The 8240-nt window shown below is 43.7% G+C and overlaps 1 long non-coding RNA gene across 1 annotated transcript; it reads right to left on the minus strand.

Annotated features, from left to right (window-relative positions):
- Positions 1 to 3256: 3256 nt before the first annotated feature.
- On the minus strand, positions 3257 to 4785 carry LOC146773086 (uncharacterized). Its single transcript, XR_014972410.1, has 2 exons — positions 4403 to 4785; positions 3257 to 3691 (listed from the first exon to the last, which is right to left on the minus strand). It is a non-coding gene; the product is annotated as an uncharacterized LOC146773086 (long non-coding RNA).
- Between the last annotated feature and the right edge of the window lie 3455 nt (positions 4786 to 8240).

Consider the following 8240-nt stretch of genomic DNA (forward strand, 5'->3'; position numbering starts at 1 on the left):
TAGCCCTCAAGACACACCCCCAGATCCTTCCCCCTTGGCTGGTATTATAGTGTACTTTTTCTCCTCTAAGAACAGCAACTTAAGAGCTGAAAGCAAAAAGATAACAGTTTTTGGCACAGACTTCAAGGCTCATACACTACTGCTACTTTGCCAGTTCATAGTTAGCCTCAAACGCCATCAACAACCAAGGCTTCCACCGAACTGCTGGACTTCGGCAGTCCATCAACGTTGAACCTATCACCAATTTTAAGGTGGAGGAAATACCACAATAAAAAAACCAGAAAATGTTGCAAGTGTGTAGGTAAAAGTTTGACCAGGATCAACCTGGCACCTGCACCTTACTTGCCCTCCATACTCGGCCGGAAACCTTTACTTTAGCACAAACCCTTGCGTTAGAGGCTCATGCACTACTGCTACAAGTGAAAAGCTGAGATTTATAAAAATTGCAGCAGGGATTTATGCAAACCTTTCAAAATTATAACTTTGGTTTGTATCATTAGATTTTTGTAATTTTGGTGTGTATTTAAAAATAAATGTATATACTGTTTTAATAAATGAGAGTGGAATTATTATTGTGTTGTGCTTCTTACTTATTGACTGTTTTGGGACTGATTAATGCTTTACGCTTGTTTCTTTTCATATAAGCCTGGCTGCTCTGCGCCACAGCTTCGAAGGACTGATCTTAGGTTTAACTTGTAGTAATCTAACTGGACCCGATAAAAGAATAGTGACATTAATACTTGGTGAGGCCTCACAACCACCCCATCTAATAATCGACTTTTCTCACAGTGCGCATTGAACAGGCACAGTGGATCAGCCACAGGTGTGCTAAAGGTGCACTTAAGGCAAGCCCATCTCCGCCTGTCTGTACCTGGCCAGTACCAGGTATCAGCCATGGTGTAGCCTCTGACTCCCAATGTACATTCTACTCTGCTGAATTATAACTGTCTCCATTTTCTTCTTCCATCTGTCAGAATGAGGCTGCTACAACTGCACTAAAAAAAGTAAAACCTCTATCATTTGATCCCCACAAACCTAAGCTGCAGGCAGGATTTTTCAAGGCTCAAACTGCCTTTACATTGAATACATTGAATTAATTAGTAAAATCTAGAAATATAGAACTGTTATGTATGACTCCAACCTGGACAGAAACCTGGAGATCTAAGGGTGCAGCCACTCTCCTTGAGTGCCTAGTCCCATCTCATTTTAAATTCTTAAAGCAAGGATATAGTAGTTAGTTGGAACAAGAGCCCTCCTACTCATGTGCACTCAGAAAGTCATTTTAAAGGGACAGAAGCAACTTACATTATATCACACAAGCTTCTGGAATATAGGGATTATTTTGGCTCAACACCCCCTCACCAGAACAATGACTTCATACCTGGTTGGCTGAGCTGATAGTCAACTGCACCGCCTCTTTTTGATTACATTTTTTGCTGTTAGGGGATTTCATTATAAATGATGGGAACAATTTGATTGTAGTACACAACCTATTTTCTCTAACCCGAAATCTTTTAACGCAACAAACAAGGTAGACGGTTCTTCACTCTGGGGCTGCAATACTGTTGATCTCAATTTTAGCTCTTCTGATCGGGCCATGGTGGAAACTTCCCAACCTTCTGTGTGGCCAGAGCAACTTCTTTATCCCTTTCCATATATTATTCGGACAAAAAAGTGGAGGCCACACAGACCTAACTCTGTGACAACTAATCTATGGAAGAAACTGTCAGTTGAGGACCTAACTAATGATCTTATTAAGCATATTATTTGCGTAGATTCAGGGATGTTTTCTGATAACCCTGTAACCTGCTTAAAACATTTAAATCAATCATTCACCATAGCTCAAGAAGATGGACTGCGTCTTTTGAGACTATCCAGGTCAAAATTAAATTTCCAAAACTAAAATATTTTTTGTTAGAGCTTAAAAAAAAGAATTGAAAACTGTTTGGAAATTAGAAGTGTCATGGGGGAAAGTTTAAAGATACAGGAAGAACATTGTAATTTGAACTATTAAGAAAATATATATGGCCAGAGTGGACAAAAAGAGATGTCATTCATCAAAAGTCTCTATTATAAATAGCATGCCTAGAAATCTATTTAGAACACTATAGTTAGCCTCCTCAATGATGATGGCAAACAAGGTGGCACCTTTTTCAAGAGTTTATTAACTATTGGCGGAGTTCCATATGAAAGTACTGTTGATACAGGAAAACATATCAGAAGAATGTATTTTAAAGCCTCTATACCTTCTGACCAGAGCCTCCACACTATCAGGCACATGCATCAAAAAGAGAGTTTGCGAGTCCTTATTTGCGAATTTTAAGGAATCGCAAATAAAGACTCGCAAAACACGATGCAACAAAAACATTGCGAGAATATTGCGAATCGCTAAAAATCGCTAAATAAATTGCGATTTCGGAATTTGCGAACTCGCTATTAGCGATTTCGCAATTAGCGAAATCGCTAATACCGAAGTCGCTCTTTGATGCATCCTGATGACATCACAACCAGGAAGTGAGCAGCACCAGCCTCATTTCCAGTGCACAGTGTCAGGGAGAGGAGGGAGCTGGCTCTGGGAGCAGAACAGGAGTGTGACAGAGACAGAAGAAAAACTTGTGATATCAAATGGAAGCCTCACAAACAGCAGAGGAGAGCCAAACAGGCAGGAAACGCAAAATTAAATTTGCAGAAAAAGAAATTGACACCCTCATTGAGGGAGTAGTCCACAGCCATGACAAGCTGTTTGGAAAGGCATCATTGAAAGTGGCAGAGCAGGAGAAAAGGAAAATCTGGCTCCGGATCCAAAACAGGGTCAATGCCATTGGGGTGACACACCGCACCATTGAAGAACTCAAAAAACGATGGTACGACTTGCGCAGTCGGGCTAAGGTGCGCATAGCTGACCGCCTGAAGGAGGCAAAGAAGACAGGAGGGGGAACACCAACAGACACTGGGAACACTCCCATGGAGGACTTGATTGAATCCACCATCCAGCCAGAAGCTGTTGTTGGTGTGACCCAGCTGGACACGTCCGGAGCAGCAAACACATCTGAAGGTAAGATGAATGTATGTTTTCTTAGTGTTACAAAATGTAAAGGTAGAACTCGACCACAGCACAGCCCAAGTGCAGACCCGGAACATCCAGTACACAATGCATTCAGTAGGTGAGGGGCATTATGGGAGATGTAGTCAGGTCAAGCAGTTAAAATGTCAAATCTCAGAGTAACAACCCAAAAAAGCTTAATAGAGTATAAAATCATTTACAAAGGCAGAAATTTATTACTGTGCAATTAATATCACAGACATGAAATAATACAGTGTTGCACTGTTTCACCTCACAGATGCACAACGTGTAGAAGATGTGGATAGCGATTCCCCAGACATGCAGGACACCAGCGCAGGTGAACAGATGGACACACCTGTGGTGCAAATAAATCCCTCACGTCCAACAAAGTCACGCAGGGCTACTGTTCCATCCCTAGTCACCATGGAGTGTGAAGATGATGAGGCTGATGCAACACCAGGTGGCAGCCATGGCCAGACAACTTCCATCACACAAACACAACCACAGGTCCCCAGAACTAATCACAGAGCCCGGCGTAGGAGAGGAAGAGCACTCAGGACACAGCAGGAGGAGCAACCAAGTGATGTCTGGGGTGGTCTTGAGGGACAGATGCTCCGTATGCAGCGCCTGCAGACAAAAAACACACGATTAGTACAATTGCAAGTTGGCAAGATGGCTAGCAACATAGCAGTACTGTCAGAAAGTGTGCAGCAACTGAGCAAGGTGATGCATGAGGGAAATGTATCCCAGAAGAGACAGCATCGTCAACTAATGCTGCAATTGAAAATGTTTGCTAAATCAAACAATAGATTGGCCACGACAACTGCACTGCTGGCACGTAGGTCTGTGACCATGCAAACTGAAATGTGCCATTGGAGCGGCGATGTGGCTAAAGCACTGGACCAGGTCACCAATGCAGTTGATTTGCTAAATGCTTCCACAATTGCGGCCAACAATTCCACGCCCGAAGAGGGTAGTGAGGGTGGCTCAAGCCTAAGTAGTGTGGCAGTTCCAGTCCGCACTGCAGGAAGACGCAACACACGCAGCAGTACCCCCGCCGCTTCCAACATAACGGATGACAATGCTGGGTCTGACAGGCGTCTGGGTGTTCGTGGGAAAAAGCGCTAGACTGGCTTGTACAAGTGCATTCCACTATGGTGACGTAACCATTTATTTGGATTTGACTTTTCACAGAGTGACAAGTGAATTGACATTTGCAAACCACTTATGTCCATTGCACTGGTCAGATTACAAGTGTGCTTGAACACTCATGGCAATTTTATTTGATTAAAGAATACTCTGATAGCAATAGTCAGTTTCTGTGTCATCATTACTCACCTCAGAAATAATTTTGTGTGATGTCAAATCTTCTCCTACGCCCTTCTGCTGCGCCTGCCCCTTGTGCTGCATGGTGTTGTGGCACTTGCTGGTTCCCATCCTCCGAATCGCTGTCAGACACCTCGATGTCCATTCCTCCCCTTGTCGCTATGTTGTGCAGCATGGCACATGCCGCTACTATCTTGCAGCATTGTTCAGGGTTGTACTTCAGTGCTCCACCGGTCTTATGTAGACATCTGAATCGGCTCTTCAACAGCCCAAATGTGCGCTCTATGATGTTCCTTGTCGAAATATGTGCTGCATTGTACCTCTGTTGATTGGCAGTTGTGGGATTGAGGTAAGGCGTCATTAGGTAATTACGCAAGGCGTATGCGCTGTCACCTACATGTAATGGAGCAAAGAGTCAGTGGCAGCTTCACATTGACATACGTACAATGACAGTGATAAACTATAACACATATTTACCAAGCAGATGTCCCTCTCCAAATTCTCCCCTGACAAGACGGGTGTGTATGCCACTTTGCCTGAAGATATAAGAGTCATGTGCACTCCCTGGAAATTGCGCAACAATGTCAGTGATAATGTTTTTGGCATTGCAAACAACCTGAATATTGAGGGAATGGTAAGATTTCCTATTTCTATATATATATTCCTGTGTTGCAGGGGGACATATTGCAACGTGGGTGCAATCAATACAACCCAAAACATGTGGGAAACGAGCTATCTGGTAGAACTCCTGTTTGGTTTTTGCAAGGTCAAGCGCGGTGGTAGGGAACTTGATATGAGACCCGATCACGGCCATCATGGCATCAAGGAATGCTTTCAATATTCTTGAAAGTGCGCTTTGTGACACACCTCCCGCAACAGCAATGACCCCCTGAAAACTGCCTGACGCCAGAAGGTGTAGGCAACATAGGACCTGCACATGCGTTGGGATGGCATTGGTCCTACGTGTCTGTCGTTGCATTATGGGGTCCAATTCATTGATTAGGTCATGGATCATTGCTGCATTGAGCCTATACTTGTCGTATATCTCATCCTCTTGCTGGCCTAGCAAAGTTATGCGGACTCTGAAGATGCGCTCATTCATTCGCCTCCGTCTCTGTGCGGCAGCCTGCAGCCTCATCCTCCTCGCCATCAGGTAAATCCCTGCCATTGTGAACAGTGCTGGCTCATTCTGGGTGTGTTTAAATGGGTTTCAGTTGGTTTTCACCTGTCTGTGATTTGCACTCATGATTACCACCTGGTTGTGATCCTTCTTATTTAGCGATCGCTAATTTGCGATTTTCATGGAAATCGCTATTTGCGATTTGTCATGCATACATTTTGCGATTCGTTGTTTGCGATTTGGTAATTGGGACACGCTAATACCGATTCGCTATTTGATTCGCAGAATGTTTTGCGATTCCTTATATTTGCGAAAAAATGGATTTTCGCAAATATACAGTTGATGCATTTCAACACTGACTTTTGCGATCGCAAACGGCCTATTTTTGCGATTCGCACCCTTTGCGATCGCAAAAAGGTTTGATGCATGTGCCTGTATGTCCGTTCCAGTGTTCGAGCAATTCTCTCAGTTTTCACTGACCAATTTTTCCAAGCATGTTTCAATAAGTAATCCTTCTAGCTTACTGCCTGATCCTTGGCTGAAGAAATTAGAGTTTCAGGTTAAAGAGGGTATGAGTCCTATGTTTTCACAGATAATTAAAAGTACACGTTTGGCCTTGGTTCCTCCAGAAGTCAAGGCAGCAATCATCATCCCGTTATCAAATAAGACCACTCTTGAGCCCGATGAACCAGCTGATTCGAGGCTCATTTCTGCCTATGACACTTTTAACTGTGTGATTGCAGACATTTGAAGAAAACAACAATCTGCTTGACCCATTCCAAGCGGACATCCAGTCAGGTCAGGGCACAGAAGGCGTAGTAACATCTATCCCCAATGAACTTATTGTGGCTCATGTCCTGATAATGCTAGATCTGTCAACAGCCTTTGACACCATTAATCACCAGAGTCTCCGCCTGCTTCTTAGGGTTACGGCACTTAAGTGGATTTGTATTTATTATCAGAGTCTATACAGTATTTGCCTTGCCAGACAATAGAAAGAACATCTGGAAGAGGGAGGAGGTAGGAGGGGGAAGGGAAGAAGTAGTGAAAGAGAAAAACTGGTTGAATTGGGTCTCTGTTTACACATGGGCTTCGGGAGGCAAACCATGGCTCACTGACTCCCACCCCTATCCAGCAGTCCTGTAGGGAGTGCATACGGGTCCCTCCCCCGTCTCCTCTGTTGTTTTAACAGGGCACATGACGCTTGCTCAGATCCATCGCATTGCCAAGCCATCTCCTCATGGCCCTTTCCTTGAAGACTGTAAAATGGTTGTAAACCATCAAACTTTTTATCATTTCATTGCAAGTTCTACAATGAGAAAAGATATATCTTATAATATATGGATACACATTTTCACACTAGAGTAAGACTAAGGGTGAAGGGTTTAGGGTTGAAGTGTTTAGGGGCAAAGGGTGAAAAGTTTAGGGGTAAAGGGTGATGGGTTTATGGACGAATAGTGAATGGTTTACGAGTGATGGGTAACAGGAAATGGGTTTAAAAGTGAAGGGTTTAGGGTGAGGGTTGAAGGTTTTCAGGGTGAAAGGATTTAGGAGTGACACCCTAGGTTGAAGAGTGAGGGGTTTAAGGGTGAAAGGTTTAGGGTGGCAGTTAAAGGGTGATGGGTTTAGGAGTCAAAGGTGACAGGCAACCAGTTAAACGATGAAGGCTTTAAGGGTGGAAGGATTTAAGGGTGAATGGCTTGGGGCGATAAGAGATTAGTTTAAGGGTGGTGGGAGAATAGTTTATGGGTAAAGGCTGAAGCATTTGGGATAAAGGTTGAATGGTATACGGGTGAATGGTTTATGAGGGAAGGATTTAAGCATGGCCGGACTGGCTGTATCGGTCATTTTCCCGGGAGGCTGGAAGGGTGGGGATTGTTTTTTTGTTACTGGCGGGCGGTTATGCAGCAGTGCTGCATTATCGGCCCCCAGTAGCAAAAGCAGCAGTGCTTCACACTTGAACCCCCACCCGCCAGGGGGCTGCTTCTACATAATTGCCAGGGCTGGTTTGGGTTCCCTGTCCGGCCTTGGATTTAAGGTTGAATACTGAAAGGTTTAGGGGAGAAGGGTGACTGGTGTAGGATTGAGAATGGAAGGATTGGGTTTAAAGATGAAGAGTTTAGGGGTGAACATTTGGCGTGAAAGGCAAATAGTCTGGGGTTAAGGCAGTTTGGGAGGTTTTGTGAAGGTAACATCATTAAAAACAATAATAAGGGAACAAACAATGACTTGTAAACAGATGAAGAAAAATCATAAGGTAAAATGTACAAAGGATGAGGTGGTATGATTAAATACCCAGGGAATGACCAGGAAACCATAAATGAGGAAAAAGCGGCAAGGTGTCGGGTGACAAACAAATACCAGGCAACAAAAGGGTAAGTATCTATTAAAGTATATTCAACTCTGTTGACCTATCAACATTGTGGATTAGGATTGTACTTTCACATGTATGCACATGGATTTGTTTTAGCATTAAGACTGGAGAGGATGCTTCATCCACATTGCTCCTTCAGGTTCTGGTTGCAGTGGGTTTGTTTATAAGCTCAAAATATCTGAAAATAAACCTTTCTAATTCTGATATTCAACTTAAAAAGTGCTGTCACCCACTCTAGGGACCCTTGCCTATGGCCTGCAGCAACTGGCTAGTCACCTAGTCAGAAACTTTATATTTTTAATTGATAGGGAGCTCTATCTGAACCTCCAAATCTCTGCTGCCTGAGGGCCTGCTTT

Source organism: Triturus cristatus, chromosome 12 (genome assembly GCF_964204655.1).
Source record: "Triturus cristatus chromosome 12, aTriCri1.1, whole genome shotgun sequence".
NCBI classification, from domain to species: Eukaryota; Metazoa; Chordata; class Amphibia; order Caudata; family Salamandridae; genus Triturus; species Triturus cristatus.